Source organism: Lissotriton vulgaris, chromosome 6 (genome assembly GCF_964263255.1).
Source record: "Lissotriton vulgaris chromosome 6, aLisVul1.2, whole genome shotgun sequence".
Classification (NCBI taxonomy): domain Eukaryota; kingdom Metazoa; phylum Chordata; class Amphibia; order Caudata; family Salamandridae; genus Lissotriton; species Lissotriton vulgaris.
The window spans coordinates 1,913,543,866-1,913,563,289 of record NC_141694.1 but is presented as its reverse complement, the minus strand read 5'-3'; the positions used below and the strand labels follow the sequence as shown (position 1 = coordinate 1,913,563,289).

The following is a 19,424-nucleotide window of genomic DNA, read 5'->3' as shown; positions in this document are numbered from 1 at the left end:
CCGACCATTTTTTAGTATCGGCATCCTGGCAAGTTGATTCACCGTCCATAATTGCCAAGCAGGGTTTTCTGGTGGACAGAGCCTGGTCCAGGTTATCGATCAATGACTGGACCCCTAAGATGGAAAAAATGTGTGAGAAAACAAGGACCCCTTGGGTAGTGATAGCTAAAGACTCCTAGGGCAGGGTAAACAAAGTAGGTGTACAAAAACTTCCTAGGCAATCTGAGTAGCAGACTACAGATAATTGGACCAAGTAGGACTAGGAGTAGGCAAACAATACAAGAAAAAACATTAATAAAAATAGATCATGATTTTAATTGACATATTAAAAATCATATAAAGAACAATTAGTTCAAGTTATATGACACACAATTACATAAAATGACACAATATACACTCTTTGTAAATAAAAAGACACCAACATGAACCTAATAGTGTCTACAATATAAAATATAGTGACAAATTACTCGACGCGCGTTTCGACGAGAACGCCTTCTTCAGGAGCCGCAAGTTACAATCTGTAATTACATATAAAAAGAAGATTTATTACAAACATAGCCCTGTAGAAATTCGCGTTAGAGATTTACAATTACCTAAAACATATTTATCACATTACATTATACAATAACAGTGCACATTTCTCTATACGTTAAAATGCAGCCTTTAACCTAGAAATAGAAGGTCCAACCTGTATATCTTGTGTCTGGCTTGTCATGTGATGGACATATATCTAGACAAGAAAATTGTGCAGTACTCTCTCTACTAAGGTAGTATATAGAGAGAACATATGATAAACCTCTCTATACAAGACATATTTATTGCAACAGTCTTGATATAGCTAAAATACCAAGAGATACAGAGAACACATGTAATAGGCCTCTCTCTAAATAACATATTTATAACTTTGACATTGATGTAACCTTAATGTATGATACTAACATGAGGTGATCATAACTTGCTAGGCAAAGATGTTATTCTCTAGTAAATGACACAATGGCATTATATAACATGGGTATTGATTTGACATAGATATGTTAATGACTTACTAGACAAAAACAACCGAAGGATGTTGTCTTCAGATGAATGACACAGTAACAGAGTACCTAAGACCCAAGTAAATGATGTGTGATAAATATATAAAAAATGCCAAACCAATAATATATCATAGCAAGGCAAATCAATAAATCAATGAACACAGTGATTCCATATAAATGCAAACCCATATGAAATGTCATCTCTTCAGGTGGAAAATACTGAGATGTAAAACCACAGGACACTCACTAGAGTAGCAATATCTAAATTAACACAAGATTTAAATTAGATGGAACCCAGAGACTACTGTCTATAATACCTGTGTAACTAGGAAATGATTCCTGTGCTTGAAGTAATTTGAAAAGATGGGGGTATGGACGAATGGTAATCCTTTACTATGTCAGCAAAAGTTCTGAAAGATAAAAGGACGTCTATAAGTTGGTAAATATGGACAGATTCAAGTTGTTACTGGAGGTGCTAGCGTCCATATAGCTAACACTAATATTGGTTCGCTGTTTACCTTTAAAAATATGTTCAGGTGCCGACATGCACTCAAAAGGACATGAGGATAAAATGTTGAGCAGCGATATGTATACTTGCATACGTAGTCGGTAGTTCTGGAGGATAAATAAATGTGGACGGAAAAAGGAAATGAGCAAGATTGATCCAACACATGTGGGTGTCACAAATAAAAAGTAAAAGGTTCTTGTAATTACCTGAACAGACAGATAAATGTCTGTAATGATTGCTGGATCGATGCTAAGTGGACCGGCTGATACTTAGTATGAATAGGATAATGGCAGGAATAACGGGGATGGATCAAGCCCTGATCTTTGGACTGGGTAAGAGTGGTCTGCTTAATTCAAACACTCTGTTCATCACCACCCCCTTTTCTGAATCGTTTTTGGCCACTATAGGTGTGGCAGGGTACACTCAGACATGAGTCCCTTTCTCACTGCTCCATCAGGATTCAAGCAAGCCGGGCCGAAGACGGCTGAAATGCCAGAAACCGGTCCCCGGTAGCTTGTCTCCTTTCTGGTGAAGAATTGGCTTGGTAGTTTAGTCTGCCGTGTTCCCATGATGCACTGGGCCAGGGACAGACTGATTTGCATATAGGCAGGTTCTGAGCTGGGATGGGGCAGTGAGATAAATAACGGTGATGGATCAAGCCCTGATCTTTGGACTGGGTAAGAGCGGTCTGCTCAATTCAGACACTCTGTTCATCACCACCCCCTTTTCTAAATCGTTTTTGGCCACTATAGGTGTGGCAGGGTACACTCAGACATGAGTCCCTTTCTCACTGCTCCATCAGGATTCAAGCAAGCCGGGCCGAAGACGGCTGAAATGCCAGAAACCGGTCCCCGGTAGCTTGTCTCCTTTCTGGTGAAGAATTGGCTTGGTAGTTTAGTCTGCCGTGTTCCCATGATGCACTGGGCCAGGGACAGACTGATTTGCATATAGGCAGGTTCTGAGCTGGGATGGGGCAGTGAGATAAATAACGGTGATGGATCAAGCCCTGATCTTTGGACTGGGTAAGAGCGGTCTGCTCAATTCAGACACTCTGTTCATCACCACCCCCTTTTCTGAATCAGCAATCATTACAGACATTTATCTGTCTGTTCAGGTAATTACAAGAACCTTTTACTTTTTATTTGTGACACCCACATGTGTTTGATCAATCTTGCTCATTTCCTTTTTCCGTCCACATTTATTTATCCTCCAGAACTACCGACTACGTATGCAAGTATACATATCGCTGCTCAACATTTTATCCTCATGTCCTTTTGAGTGCATGTCGGCACCTGAACATATTTTTAAAGGTAAACAGCGAACCAATATTAGTGTTAGCTATATGGACGCTAGCACCTCCAGTAACAACTTGAATCTGTCCATATTTACCAACTTATAGACGTCCTTTTATCTTTCAGAACTTTTGCTGACATAGTAAAGGATTACCATTCGTCCATACGCCCCATCTTTTCAAATTACTTCAAGCACAGGAATCATTTCCTAGTTACACAGGTATTATAGACAGTAGTCTCTGGGTTCCATCTAATTTAAATCTTGTGTTAATTTAGATATTGCTACTCTAGTGAGTGTCCTGTGGTTTTACATCTCAGTATTTTCCACCTGAAGAGATGACATTTCATATGGGTTTGCATTTATATGGAATCACTGTGTTCATTGATTTATTGATTTGCCTTGCTATGATATATTATTGGTTTGGCATTTTTTATATATTTATCACACATCATTTACTTGGGTCTTAGGTACTCTGTTACTGTGTCATTCATCTGAAGACAACATCCTTCGGTTGTTTTTGTCTAGTAAGTCATTAACATATCTATGTCAAATCAATACCCATGTTATATAATGCCATTGTGTCATTTACTAGAGAATAACATCTTTGCCTAGCAAGTTATGATCACCTCATGTTAGTATCATACATTAAGGTTACATCAATGTCAAAGTTATAAATATGTTATTTAGAGAGAGGCCTATTACATGTGTTCTCTGTATCTCTTGGTATTTTAGCTATATCAATGCTGTTGCTATAAATATGTCTTGTATAGAGAGGTTTATCATATGTTCTCTCTATATACTACCTTAGTAGAGAGAGTACTGCACAATTTTCTTGTCTAGATATATGTCCATCACATGACAAGCCAGACACAAGATATACAGGTTGGACCTTCTATTTCTAGGTTAAAGGCTGCATTTTAACGTATAGAGAAATGTGCACTGTTATTGTATAATGTAATGTGATAAATATGTTTTAGGTATATGTAAATCTCTAACGCGAATTTCTACAGGGCTATGTTTGTAATAAATCTTCTTTTTATATGTAATTACAGATTGTAACTTGCGGCTCCTGAAGAAGGCGTTCTCGCCGAAACGCGCGTCGAGTAAATTGTCACTATATTTTATATTGTAGACACTATTAGGTTCATGTTGGTGTCTTTTTATTTACAAAGAGTGTATATTGTGTCATGTTATGTAATTGTGTGTCATATAACTTGAACTAATTGTTCTTTATATGATTTTTAATATGTCAATTAAAATCATGATCTATTTTTATTAATGTTTTTTCTTGTATTGTTTGTCTTTCATACGAAAATAGAGAAGATTTTAAATACCCTGCCTCAGCCCCTGGTGCCTCATCACAATTCTAAGTCTAACATAGCAACACAGTCAAGAGATGCTTTGACTCATTTAGATACTTTTGGCCCAGTAGCAGTGGCTGAAGTTCTGAAGGCCCTTGGATCCATGAAAAGTGGCTCTCCCATGGACCCGGTCCCTATGAAGTCTCTTAAAAAAGTAGCAGCTTCCATTGTGACCCCTGTCACAGAGTTAATGAATGCCTCCTTCTCCCAGGGCTCGGTGCCACTGAGCTGGAAAACAGCAGTTGTAAAGGCACTCTTAAAAAAGCCTCATTTAGACCCTTTGGATCTGGCAAATTTTAGGCCTATCTCTCTGTTGCCGGGTCTCGGCAAAATTGCTGAAAGGTTAGTAAATCAACAACTATCGGGCTTCTTATAGCTTGCTTAATCTCCACAACGGCCCCTCGCGGCGGGATGCCTGGCTTTCACCTTGTGGATACCCTGCCGGGGTCATCTCACAGGGGAATACCAGGACGTGTTCCCTAAGCAAGCGCTTAGATGCCTGCAATGTGGGTAATTTGTGCTATATAAATACATGTACATTTACATTTGGAGTCTAATGGACTTCTTCGAGATTCTCAAACCGGATTCCGTCCAGGTCAGGGCACTGACACTGCCCTCTTGGCAGTCGTGGATGAAACTAGACGCATTTTGGATTCAGGAGGGTCAGTGGCAGTGATCCTCCTGGACCTCAGTGCGGTGTTTGACACTGTGAACCATCAGGTGTTGATTCGACGGCTGTCAGAGGTGGGTGTGTCAGGGGTTGCCCTGAAGTGGCTTAGATCATTTCTTACTGGACGTTCTTACCAGGTCTGGGAAGGCAGTCATTGGTCTACACCTATCCCCCTTCAGTGCGGAGTGCCACAGGGCTCTTCTCTCAGCCCGACATTGTTTAATGTATATATGGTCCCCCTGGAGGATATGGTGGCCCCCTACGACATCAAGATAGTCAGTTACGCCGACGATACGCAGTTGGTGGTCGCCTTATCCCAACTGGTAAAGAATCCCAATCTACTGCATTCCTGTCTGTCGGAAGTTCACGCTTGGATGGATGAGTCAGCTCTTAAGTTAAATGGCTCGAAGACAGAGATAATGCTGTTAGGGAATAAAACTCCCTCACTACCTCTGACCAGTTGGCCGAGTTGCATGGGAGACCTCCCAAGCTCGAAAGATGTGATCAAGAGCTTGGGGGTCTGGTTAGATCAAGATTTGTCGTTTAGGACCCATGCCAAGAAAACTGCAGGAGTGTGTTTTGCCCTGCTACGGTCAGCTCGCAAAATTTTCCCTCTCCTGCCTGTAACATCAAGGAAGTTGCTGATTCAGGGGTTGATCTCATCAAGATTGGATTACAGTAATGCCATTTTTCTGGGCGCCCCTGAATCCACTTTGAATAAACTCCAGCAGGTCCAAAATGCGGCGGCACGGTTGCTCATGGGTATCCCTAGGACACAGTCCGCCGGACCCGCCTTAAAGGCACTGCACTGGTTGCCAGTGCGGGAGAGAGTTAAATTTAAGGCACTCTGGACAGCCCATAAAATCCTCTTGGGGAAGGGCCCCCCAATACTGAGGAATTTAGAGAACACTGCGCTCTGATCAAAAACTCCTCCTTTTAGTCCCCAGAGTTAAAAGGGCCCGTACTGGCGGGAGAAGATTTTCAGTTAACACAGCAAAGTTGTGGAATTCGCTTCCTTTTGAATTGCGCGCTGAGACCTGCACATTGCGATTTCGCAAATGTCTTAAAACCCATTTGTTTCCTGCTTGATTGCACTAATTCTACCCGTTTTTATTATTTGATGGTGTCTGGAAAAGCGCTGGGATGCCCATGGGTAACTGCGCGCTATATAACATTTTAATAATAATAATAATAATAATAATAATAATAATTTCACCTTTTTCTAGTGGATGCAGGTACTCCTCTCCCAGTGCACCTTCAGGAAGACCTAAGTGAGGTCCAGAGGGATTGCGTTCTCCAGATGCAATTCAGCAAAATCTCATTGGGAGAATTTTGGCTAAAAATGTCTGAAGAACATTCATGTTTGTCAAAAAATTCAGTCAAGATTATTTTGCCTCCTTTTCATCATATGTATGCAAGATTGAGTTCTCGCATTGGCAGTATTAAAGACTAAGTACTGTTCAAGACTTGAGTTGGAACACAACCCGAGGATGGCAGTAGCAAAAATACATCCACTAATTGACAGTTTCATTGGAAGAAAAACAGGCACACCCACCCCATTAGTTCAGAACTGTGTGATCAAGTTTTGTCAAATTATGTTTTTGTAGGAAAAATGAAGTACTTTTGTGCATTCATTTTTGGGCAATTCTTTTTGGAGACTTTTTTTTAAACTCTGTAGTAGGCCTGTGACTCCGAACCATAGTCACCCACAAACTTTTAAGTTTCTAAACACTGTTTCATAATATTTTCCAAATGTAAAACTGATTTGCCATGGAAAATGGGGGCATTTGTGGTTGTCAGTGATATGGAGTACCAAGTTCTAGACTTGTCAGGGGGGGTTACTTATGCCTGGAAATTTTGACAGAGTCTCAGCAACCAAGAGTGACAGTGACTGTCACTGAGGTCACAAGACCCTTTAGGCCAGTCCACCCCACCCATTGGTACCTCCATTAGCCTCGTTTCAGCAAAAGTAGTAGTGCAACTCACCAGCGATTGGCAATGCATGATTTGAATGCTCACCCAACTAAGTTCGCAAACTTCATGCACAAGCCCTTTTAACATGTGCTGCCTGTTTTCGGGCCACTGGAATTATGCAGCAAACGAGGACAAAATGATGTTGCAGTGTTGACTAAATTGTGCAACAAAAAAAATAATAAAGGCTACTGTGTAATGTGGTACATTTTATGATAGTTTTTTATTTTGACATTTCTACACATACCTGAAAAGATTTTGCCTCATGAGTACCTGTGTAATTTGCAGCAATGAGAAAGGATACCAGCCTACCTTTAAAAAGGGCCCTCCACTTTGCAGCAACATAATTGAAATTGTTTACTAATTCTTGATCTGTATGAGCTACAAACCATTTACTTAAAATAAACAGATTATGCAGCAGATGATGAATTATGGGGCAAATATGTTACAGCCATAATTATGTGCAAAACATTTGCAAACTAGGATATTTTCTGTTCATATTTGAACTGTTCTTGTGGGAAAAGGGAGAAGTACTGATGACCGAAACTGCATGGCTCGAAGACAAATTGCTTGTGATTCCACTGTTAAGCATATTTGGCACAATCTATGATTGGAAACATATCCTACTTTGTGAATGTATTTTAATGATTCAATAAGCTTTATTCGGTTGAAACAGAGCAACCATAAAAGCACAGTACAAAATTTAAAATACATTCATTACAATACATAGTAAAAAAGGAAATACTACATCAAAGAATAATAAAATTAGAACACCAAAAAGAAAACTAAATAAAAAACCTCATTCGTTGTAAAAGAGATGCAACCCTCAATGTCTTTTGATGAAAACAATCTATTCATAATAGCTTTTCCACACTTAATACTGTCTCCTCCGCAGTTCTCCTAGAGTAGACAATAAATTAACCACAGTGTTACAAATGGGCTTCAGAATATGCGTGAGTCCAAAGTGCGAAAAAACTTATTCAAGTAAAGACCAACCCCAGGCTTCGAGTCATTATTAACAGGCCATTCAGCAAAACGATTATGGATGGGTATGTTGAAGTTGCTGAATGTATTGCCGCTATTGCCTCTACAGTGGTTCTTTTCTACGTTTAAACTTACAGGGGGCAAGTATGCGGTTCTAGGGTAGAAGTCTCTCAGTTCCCTAGTAACTATAGCCTTGCAGATATGGGACGACGTGGGGATCCCTAAAGTTTACAATAATCAGGTCACCCACTATATCTTTAGGTAGAGGTCCCAACCACTTCACCCTTCTAACGTTTAAAATGTTCCCATCGATGTTTGGTGAAAGGGGCCTGTTCTTGGTTAGTCAGAAAGATACCTTATTTGCCGATTCCGCTTGTCCTTCAATCTTACCATTAGTTAGTTCGGGCACGCCTGAGAGAATGCACATAAATGGAGCGACCTCCGGCAGTAGGTCAATTTGGGTAAACTTTCTTTGCATATAGTCATGGTTGGGAAAAGTCCCCTCTAAGGGCGTGGGAACATTTGCCGGCCCTACTCTATTAACTGTGCTCTGCGGTACTACCGAGTTTGGTGTTGGGTACCGATATTTGATATTAATGGCATTAGGGCAACTAACTGGACTGGGGCAGTAGTGCTTTGTGTCAAGATTTTGGGAACATCAGTAGCGACTAGAGACTACCTGCTTTGATCTTACCAATCTTTTTAAGAGTATTGTGTTCTCCTTCGTTGTCTCCTCAATACTAGTGACCATATCCCCTATTACCATGATTCTTTTTACCTGTGGGGATATTAGGGATTTGACAAGAAGTTCGATCTGGGCCAGTAGATCAGATGATATGGTAGATAAAGGGGAATTTGGAATTGAGCATGCCCTGAATGATTTTGGGGTGTTGCTAATGACTGGGGGGGACTAGAGTACAATTTTTGTTTTTTTAATAGTCTACCCCTTTGTTTGGCACCTATGTGCTTTCTTTTAACAGAGGGGGTCTGAGGGTTCGTTATCGAATGAGTGTTGGCTTTTTCTGGAGGTAAAAGGGGGGTTCCCGGATGGCTTACTTTAGGTTTGGATGGGGCACCTGATTGTTGTTTGTTTCCCTCTTCAACATTGGCATATACAGTTTGGCAGAGCAGATTAAGTTCCTCCAGTAAGGTTAGATTTTGGCATCGGTCTACTTCCGCCAAAGGGGATTGGCAACTATATGTGGCTTCTATTAAAGGACTTTGTTCAACTTTCTCTATTTCGCATTCAATGTCCGATGTTACCCTAGTTAGGTAATTGTCCAAAGTCCCCTTCCGAGGCCCTCCCTGAGAGAACGGTTTTTGAAACTTCTTTACCAGTCATAGTGTCGGTTGCTTATGTAGTAAGAACAGACACCTACGCTGGACCAACCTGTTACGTAGTAACCGCGGTAATCTTTAAGTGTTAGCCAAAGTGTTCGAGGCAGTTACTGTTAGGGGCCTAAAAGGTCTAAAAGGTGTACCTCCTTTTTCCAGCGGTAAGCAGGCAAGAAAAAATTGAGGTGGCCCTGCCCTGCGTCTTCCGGCCTTCGAGGACCACAGAGGGTCCGCCCTTGTCCCGGGCTTCTTCCGGCGCCAACTGTGCGCGTCCCGTGGTGCGTGGGGCCCCCGCCGAAAAAGTAGGCGGCGGCTGGCGCATGTAGCGTGTCACCCTCCGTGACCTCCCTGGGTTTCTGGGGGATGTAGTTTACTGGCGGCAGTTTCCCTCACGGCGGATTGCCTTGGCGCTGTTTGGCCGTTCCTCCCACAACACGACAGTGTCAACCTGGTCCCTTCTGCACCCTGCAGCAAGGCTCCACACAGCAGAAGCGTCCCCTCACATATCAAAATCAGTAGTCTGTCCCACTATCAGCAGCAGGCCCGACAGTCTGTCGCAGGCCCCACTCACCGCCTGTTTTCTCCCCTTCAGGGACGGGGCCAGCTCAGCTTCCCGAGGCGTCCCGCAGCCTCGCCGTGTCCCTCAGCCACTCAAATCCGGCTCCGCTACAATTTCTCTTTCTAGCCAGTCCTCAGGCTCCCGCCACGCAGACCGAGCCGGGAGGCCTCGAGGCGGGCAGCCAGAGGTCCTCGTTCCCCGCAGTCTTCACTCCCCCTCAACAGGCTCCCTCTGCCTCACTGCCGACCTCAGAGCCGCAGGTGTACGGGATCGGCAAGACAACTCCCCGCAAGGCTCCGGCCATAAGCTTGACCTCTCTCACAGCTCCTCCGTGAGCAGTCGTCTGCAATGCCTGCAGACCACCTGCTCCTCCTCTCAGCAGCCGGACCGCGGCATTCAGTCAGGGGCCGCCGTCCTCCGCTCCACGATGCAAGGGAGCGTCTCGAATGTATTTTAATGTCAATAACTCATATTGAACTTTCAATAAGCATGCATGTCTGCTGGTTGAAGTAAATAGCATAATATGTTGTAATTTGTCAGGGAAATGCCAAACAAATATTAAAAGTAAGGGAGTTTTGCTCTTTCGGTCACACCTAGGACTCCACCCACTGACCCAATCCTCAGGTCATTCTTGACCACTGATTTTCCACACAGTGCTCCTACTTCTCCACCCACCCCCTTTGGCCCCTGCTTTCAGCTTATTATGTTTTGAATATCGAGGTCCCATGAACTTAAGTATTTTCAGAGCCTGACAGTGGGGTTAAGAGTGGCAGTCGCAGATCACAGTTGGCTCAGGTGGAAGCTGGGGCTTGAAATTAGGAATCACAGGCTGCATAGGGCACTTTCCCTCTGCCTTCCCACTTTGAGTGGGAGTCCAAACAAACAGGATAGAGTTTAGGAAACTAACAAAAACATGGCTGTTCCCCATGGCCTAATCAGTCGGTATTGCGGCTGTTGGTCCTCCCTCTTTTTCACCTCAGCGCCCAGACGCCTTGGCATTAGAGGGCTCTATGAATGTTAATCCTATCCTAATCCTAATCCTACCCTTTACTAAGGAAGCCTAGTAATGGTACAAGATGACACTATCAGGAAAAATGCTACTCTGCAGTCCCTGGCTGTCCTTAAGCATAATAATGCATCCGGGGATTTGCAGCCTTGCATTACATCAGCTTAACCAAGTGGACTAATACACCTGAGAGCAATGTCAGAAAAGGGGGAAGCCCATGGCTTGACCACTGTCTCTGATGATATTATAGGGTCATCTGGTAACTTTAAAGGTAAGCCACGTCCATTCAGGCAGAACTACTCTGAACCTAGATAGAAACATGAGGGCTCTTTTTGCAGGCACGCAAAGTGTAAACCGAGTGACCCCATTATCAAGTCTGTACCATTAATGACCTGACAATGTTCCCAATTTAAAACTTAATTTTCCCACTTATGCCTCTTGTGCTTGTGATTCACAAAATGTGTGAGAGATTTACTCACAGTATTGCACTAATATTTTTATTGCGAGTGGTCCTTATGACCCCACTGCACCAGTTGGCGCCCTGTTTACATTTAGGGCATCTTTTTGATAAAACGGGGGGCAAGGGCTTTAGCACCACATGCCCTCTGTGATGTCTCTGTTTTTGCCTGTGACAGCTGTGGGTCTTCTTGAATTAGGGATACTCAAGTGGGCTTTCAAAGAAAAAACTATGCTTTTGAAGACTGTACAAATTAGATTTTCAGCAGAGTGACTCAATTTTGGACAAGAATTGTTGATGAGGTCATCAGCCAGTCGTGGCTCTTTAGCCAGATGCACTTTGCATTCTCGTACTTCTAGTTTTACGTTTTCTACAGTAAGCATGAATTTTGAAATCTAGGCATGTAAAGTGCAGCTTAAAGTCAACCAGTGGTGGTAGAGTTGGCTGGTTTCTGAGCTAATAATGCTCTGTGAAGTAGTGTTCTTTAAAGTGTAAAATTTCCACCTGCAGGGGTTCTCACTTTCATACCAAAATTGAACACAGTATTTGCACTATTTTTAATTTGATTTCCAAGGCCGGGAACTGGAAATTTAGTACTCACTCCCTTATATATTTTGAGAGCACGGCTCTGGCAGAGTAATGGTGGAATAGAGGCTAGAGGCTCCCTGCACCATGTCTGAGCCTTCATGAATCTCACAGACACTCACTCACTCTCCTAGGTCTGTGTTTCACAATTCTCTATTGCCCTTAAAACTTTGGAGTGTTACACCTGATGGCAGCTTGGCTCATGGTAGTGCTAATTAAGATTAGGTCTCAAGGCCCTCAGTTTAATTTCTATGTATTTGCGTCACCATTTAATAACTGAGCAGGACCATGTTAGTACCACCCTTGAGTAGCCAGTGCCTCTTCCAACTCCACAGACTGAGCTCCGGCTCACCTGAACCATTACCTGGAGGTAAGTCCTTAGAGCCCCTGAACAGAAGGAAATGCCGAACCATTAGCCACTGCAATCCAGTAGTCAGTTCAACCAACATCTTACAGCCAGTGAGTAGATCAAGAAAATCACAAAAAAGTGCTGTGGCTGCTACTACTACTGCTAATAAGTGTACTATTGTATTGTGTCTAGCGTAAAAAACATAATGATCTCTTGGCCAATCTGTTTGTATACTTTTGTCCAATGTGATAATGCACTCCCTTTCTTAGCATCACATCATTTGTGTATGTTCTCTTTCTATGCAACGTCTGAACAATTTTGTAGTTCTGTACTTGTATTACTCTGACCAAAAACAAAAGCCTTACAATGTCATATGATGTCAAATGATGTTCCCTAACAGATTCCTTTCTCCTACAAGTAGAACAATACGTCACTTTTGAAAACCTGCTTGACCACATTGCTTGTCACCTTCAGCTAAAAGATTTTTCAGGCAGGTTCCTTTGCCACTGTAAAATCTATACTGCTGTGTCTTATGTATTGCTGAAACACTTTAGTCAGGAAAGATGCTGACTAGAACGCTCTTCTTGCTGTGGAAAACTAAAGGTGGCATAAAGCAGCTGGGTAGACCTTCTAGAACCCTTTGCACATGCATCACTTCCCCTCACTGTCTCACTCCATTGGGAGAGGATCCTTACCCCGGAGGCAGGTTCTGCCTCCAACACTCCCTGTGCTGATTACATGGAAGAGTGCACACAAAAGACTGTTTGCAACTATCAAACTGCAGTTAATTATTCTGTATGTTCCCAAAATACAGCTCCTACAAACTCATCTGTTTCTTTTATTCTTAGAATGGGCATCCGGAAATTCTTTACAAAGAAACAGCCAAGTGAAATTAACCCATATTCAGACAACTCAAATTAACATGGTTTATAGTGATCATATGTCGGGGCTGCGGTCTGCAATTCAATATGGAGTTGGGGCTTCAGATTTAGAAATATCAAGTCCAAGGAACAATTCGTGGAATTGTCACTGCCTCAGACGAATCAAGCAACAGTTCTAATGCAACAACAACTAGTCTTCAGGATACTGAGGATACACTTGGAAGCACATTGGAACCAAACCAACCGCACAAGAGCCCATTCAAATCATTGTAACAGTCACAAATTAAGAAAAAGCGCATTCTGCATTTTCAAGGAATTTGGTTCGAGTATTTCCCCTGGCTGCATTGCAGCGATAGAGTGGAAGGAATTCTAAAAGCTTTTATTGGTGATAGGCTCAGTCACTATAATGAATTGAGCATTCCAAGAACACCAACTGGAAGAAGGCAATAGAAAGGTTCAAAAAGCACCAGAACAGTTAAGCTCTTTCATATCCAGTGAGTCAACAAGTAGAGTATAGAGGAGGCCAATCAATCAATCTACAAGTATCACAACAAGTCCAACAACAACAGAAAGAAGCCTGGCTTCATCTTAACAAAATAATTCATACCATGGTTCTTCTGGCAAAACAAGGCCTTGCACTCTGAGGTCACGATGACCGCAGAGGGAATTTTCCTCAATTTCTTTGAAACACTTGATTACAGATAATTGAGCAGAATATCTCAGCCCAGACATCCAAGTGAAGTTCCTCAGTTATTGTCCCTTTTTTTTTTTTTTAAATATTTTTATTGATAAATTTTTTCCCCACATTTTATTTCCCCCCCCCCCCCCCATTACATGGACAAGGCACAATAAGTTTCATAAGGCAGCCACATACTCAACTACATATTCAAAAGAAAAAGGGAAAGTGAAATATTACAATATACATACTACATACAGATCCTATCATATTATATACGGATACAAATAATATATGTTAACATTCCATAATACATACATTCCTCAAAATACCTTATTCAGTTCCAGCCTTCCATTGAATCAAAGGACCCCAAATTTGTATACCCAGCTTTTTACCCTTTCTCCCTTTCCTAGAGTAAATAGCTGTTTCCAATTTTTGTATTGACAAAGGTTTTCCTAGCCATTGATGATACGTGGGAGGATTTGGATCTAACCAAGTTGAGGCCACAAGCAGTCTAAAAATCGACATTGCTACAAACAGAAAATATTTACAATTAATTTGTCCGTTGGGGGATATTCCCAACAAAATAGTTGCTGAGTCCAACTCTATTGTTGTGTCTAAGGCATTCCGGAAAAAATTCCCGATATCTTGTTTTATCTTATCTAAGTGTGGACAAGTAGAGAAAATATGTAACAAATTGGCCTCCATACTGCCACATCTAAAACACGAGATGCCCGACACAGCCCCCCATTGAGCAATTTTCCATGGCGTATAATACAGGTGATACAGGCTCTTGTAGTGCTGGGCCTGAAGAGACGCTGAGCATAGTAATTTACATCCCATCTCAAGTGATTCAGAGAAAATATCTCTTTCTCTAGCTATATCTAAATCTGAGGACCATTTAATTATCCATTTGTCAAGATCATCCTTTTTTAACTTTGTCATTTCTAAATAAAATCTTTTTATAGTACAGTCATTACCTTTTTGTATGAGATCCATCATTATACTCCTCCCAAAGCCTAGAGCTCCCCCTTTTTTATTTAATATACAACTCCTTATTTGAAGGTATTTAAAGAAATGATTTGTGTTTAACATATACTTGTTTTTCAAATCTATAAATTGTAAGATGCCATTATCATCCCACATATCACCAATCATTCTTATACCTCGACTCTCCCATTCCTCATATACCATTCCTGAGAACACAGCCCTAGGTAATGAGGGATTATTTTTGAATCTAGTATATACACTATATTTCCCTATTCCAACTTTTTTGGAAAATCCTTTCCATATGCTGTAGGCCGCCATAATTATCTTGAAACGTGTTCTTTTAAAGTAACTTCCATCAGTAAATCTTAAAAAAATATTTTCAGCATTTGTACCCAGAGCTAAACCATATATAGCCAGCGAGCCTGTCTTATCCCATCCATCCATCTCAGCCCCCCCAATTAATCCAACCATTCCTTGTATTGCTGCAGCCCAATAATATACCTTTAGATCCGGCAGTGACCACCCCCCTCTCTCCCTGGGAAGGGACATATACCTCAATGCCCTCCGGGTTTTACCTCGAGCCCAAATAAAACGATTTACCATACTTTCGCAAATTTTAAACCACTTATTTTCAATTAGAAGAGGGATTGCCCTAAAAAGATACAACAGTTTGGGTAAGATCAGCATTTTAATAATATTAACTCGCCCAACTAAAGTTTTCATAACGATCCAAATCTTTTCTTGCCTTTTCGATTACTGGGGCAATATTATTATCCACCAAACTATCTAAATTAGACATAATATTAATTCCGAGGTATTTTCCTGCCGGCACTACTCTTCTATCTTCACAAGGTGTAAAAGAGTTTTTAATAATCTGGGTTTTAGACGCGTTCAATGAGTACCCTGAGACTTGTCCAAATCTTAAGGCCTCGGCCTCTACAAATGTAGTTGCTTCCGTAGGGCAAGGTGTTATCACCGCAACGTCGTCAGCATAGGCTAATATCTTGCATGGCCCAAGAGCTGTATTGACTGGGGTGATCTCTGGTGCTGATTCTATCTTCCGTATTAAGGGATCCATATAGATGGCAAATAGCAGGGGAGAGAAAGGACATCCCTGGCGAGTTCCTCTCTTGATTTTAAATTGACCAGTTATACCCCCGTTTATCCTTAATGCTGCACCTGGGTCCATATATAGAGTCTGAATTGCTTTCAAATAGCCTCCTCTAATCCCAACTCTAGCTAGGGTCTGCCACAAATACTGCCAGGAGACCCGATCAAATGCTTTTTCCGCATCCAAAAGCATAACTGCCATCGGGTCTCCTGCTACTTCCGCCACATCAAATAAAGTTATGACTTTTCTAATATGGTGAGTTGTCCCTCTACCAGGAATAAACCCATGTTGGTTATCACTAACCAGGTTACTTATAATTCTTGCAAATCTTGCAGCCAGTGCCTTCGAATAAATTTTGGTGTCATTATTCATCAATGTTATTGGGCGGTACGACCCTGGTTCATTCGGAGGCTTTTCTTTTTTTAAAATTAATACTATATCTGCCCCGCTCCAGGATTTGGGAATGGATACCCCACTTTGTGCAGCTTGAAACATTTGAGTTAAATTATTACCTAAACATCCCCAGAAAGTTTTATAAAACTCAATCGGTAGCTGATCAGGTCCAGCAGCCTTCCCCGAGGGTAGAGCAGTCATTGCTTCTTTAATCTCAGTTTCGTCCAACACGGTCTCCAATTCCTCTGCATCTTCAGGGGATATAGTTTTTACCTCAATGTTCTGGAGATATTCATTTATTCTATCGATATTACTGGGATCTTTCTCATCATATAAAGATTGGTAAAACTTCCTAAAGACCTCCCGAATTTCTTATGGATCTGAATGTAGTTGTCCCTTTTCATCCTTTATTTCCTTAATCGTCCCTGCCGCCGCTATCTGTCTGGTTCGTATAGCAAGGACTCGCCCTATTTTCTCACTGAACTCGTAACATCTCTCCCTTCTGATTGTATATTGCTTTGCGGCTCTATTAGCAAGTTCTTCCTCTGCCTCACTTTTCACCTTCAGTAATTCTATTACGAATTGTTCAGTCGGCTCTCCCCTTATTACACAGTTATTAAGTTGTTCTTCTGCCTCCAGTACTTTTCCCTCTTTCTCCTTATATCGCAGTCTTTCTGTTTTCCTCTTGAAGACGCTATAACTACACGTTTCACCGCGTGCTCCTGCCTTAAAGGCATCCCATAATATGCCAACTGCAGCAGTTCCTCTATTATATTCAAAGAATTCAGTAATCCATTTAGACATATGTTTTATATAGTCATCATCTAAAAGCAATCCCCTTTCGAATGTCCACTCCCTTCTTATTGTTGTTCCCCCACTCTGCTTTATCGTTAGGATTAGGGGATTGTGGTCACTAAGTATCCGAGGAAGTCTATCAATTTCCACTATACTAATTAAATCATTGGAAACCAGGAAGTAATCCAGCCTAACGCATATCTGATGCGGTGCTGAATAATATGTATAACCGAGTTGTTTCGATCTGATTGACCCCCAGACATCTCGCAATGTATTATTTTCTAAAAGATCAGTAAGGGCCTTGTAGACCTTTTTTTTTCCTCCCCTTATACTGTCTTATTGAGCCTGATCCTAGACCCTCCGCTCCATCAATATTTAAGTCTCCACCTATAATAACTCGAGGGGCCCAGTCTGCCAACTCAGAATCCAAAAATTGCAGAATTTCTTGATCGTCCTGTGTAGAACCATATGCTGCAACTAATGTTGTCCACACCCCCCCTAATAGTACCTCAACCATCGCCCATCTCCCCCAATTATCTCTTAACTTTCTCCTTGTTACTACATTTTTATCCCTCGATAGAATCGCTACCCCTCTCTGTTTAACTCCTTGTTTAGAAGCAACTATTAATTGAAACCCCAGCTGATTAAGATATATCTCATGGGTACTCATTACATGTGTCTCCTGAAGAAACACAAAATCTACGTTCATTTGCCGTAGCCGTATTCCTATCTTCTGCCTTTTCGTTACATCATTTAGGCCGCATACATTCCATGTCACTAATCTAATAGACATTTTTCATTTTTTTTTTTTTCCCCAGCCAGTTCTCTTCAGACCCTATCTGTTTGCTTTTATTTAATGTTCTAGAAACGATATACAATACTAGGCCTAGCACACTGCATAAATAGGCTTCCCTGTTAATTTCAATATTGTCTTCCACATCTTCAGTGTCACTACCCATATCATACAGTTGATACAAATTACTTTTGTCAAATCCTCTTAAGAGTCTTGTACCTTTGTGCCCTGTCCATTTCCCTGCCCATCCCCAACCCCACCCCAGACTGCCCACCCTCAGAGTCCCACCCCCCCTACAGGCAAATAGGTCCAACGGACCTATGTCTGGCCGACTTTTGCCTCCTGGATGTCAAACCCGTAAACCCCCCTAACTTTCCCTTCATCTTACTGTGCTCAGTGTATGTCCAACAAATACCACTCCTATTCGTGCTCAACCTCTACCCCAATTCTTCTTATATTAATACCAATCTTTACTTATTGAAGCAGAAAAAGCTAAAACTCAAGAAAACCATCCGATAAAGAGGAGTAAAACATCAAATAAATTTTTCATAGATCTTGAGCAAACAGTTTCCTCTATTATTTTAAATAAGTCCTCATATGTAGCTTTCGTCCCCAAAAATTACCTTACACAGTCTCTATTTTCCATATTATATTTATCTTCGTTTCTTTTGGGGAATATCCCTAAGAGCTACTGCATGATCATTATTCTCAACATTCTCCTTGAGCCTTGTGCCTTGTTTTCCGTTGGTCTTCCAGAAAGTTAAGATATTCTTGTGCAAGTATCTCAGAGTAGAAAATTTTGAAGTTCCCATTTACTCCAATCTTCAAATGAGCGGGATACAGAAGGTAAGCCTCACAACCTATGTTTTGAAATGGGGTAATGAGCTGCCTCATCCTCCACCTTCTTTCCACAGTGGTGTGGCAAAAGTCAGGACGTGCAAAGAACTCTACGCCGTTGTATTTGCATTTAGCTTGGGGATTTGCTTTGTTAATTATCTCTTCTCGCAAAAGAAAATTCCCCACGTATAGAAGTATTGCGCGAGGCTTACTCTGCGCTGCTTTCTGGATCAGAGGGAACGATGCGCCCTTTGTATTTCATGGTCAAGATCCCATGTAGACAACTCTGGGAGGGCACCCTTTAATAAGTCAACAACATACCCCCGAACATCACTTCCTTCTTTCCCTTCCTGTATTCCAATCAGGCGAACATTGTTGCGTCTTTGTCTGTTCTCAAATTCCTCGAGTTTCCATAACATGTCGGCCGTAGTCTTATCTTGTTCTTTTCTGTCATCCTTCACTTTGACCATATCATCTTCTAATTTCCCGGTTCTAGTCTCTACTTCAGAGACTCTCTCAGCCATCTCCTCATACAACCTGCTGACCTTACGCAAGGAGGATTGTATTTTCCTATTCGCCTGTTTAGCCCTGCGCTTTGCTTTTTGGCTCTCAATGCGAGCCTCACTCTGCATTTGTTTTAATGTTGTAAATAAAACTTCAAAATTAGACATACCACCATCCGCTCCACGGTCCGCAGAGTCCAGAGTTTCACCATTTACAAACTCATCTGCCGGTATTCCAGAGTTCTCTGCCATCTTATCCAAATTTAGTTTTTTTACTACTGTTTTCATATTGCCTCTGCGTTCCTTTGACAATCTCTGTTGTCTAGATTTCCC

At 41.6% G+C, this 19,424-nt stretch overlaps 2 long non-coding RNA genes across 2 annotated transcripts; one reads left to right on the top strand and one right to left on the bottom strand.

The window, feature by feature from the left end:
- Nucleotides 1–295: 295 nt before the first annotated feature.
- On the bottom strand, nucleotides 296–1,652 carry LOC147709908 (uncharacterized). Its single transcript, XR_015296576.1, has 4 exons — nucleotides 1,553–1,652; nucleotides 1,352–1,444; nucleotides 1,047–1,103; nucleotides 296–518 (listed from the first exon to the last, which is right to left on the bottom strand). It is a non-coding gene; the product is annotated as an uncharacterized LOC147709908 (long non-coding RNA).
- A 1,100-nt stretch (nucleotides 1,653–2,752) lies between these two features.
- On the top strand, nucleotides 2,753–4,023 carry LOC147709907 (uncharacterized). Its single transcript, XR_015296575.1, has 4 exons — nucleotides 2,753–2,852; nucleotides 2,961–3,054; nucleotides 3,303–3,359; nucleotides 3,888–4,023. It is a non-coding gene; the product is annotated as an uncharacterized LOC147709907 (long non-coding RNA).
- The last annotated feature ends 15,401 nt before the right edge of the window (nucleotides 4,024–19,424 follow it).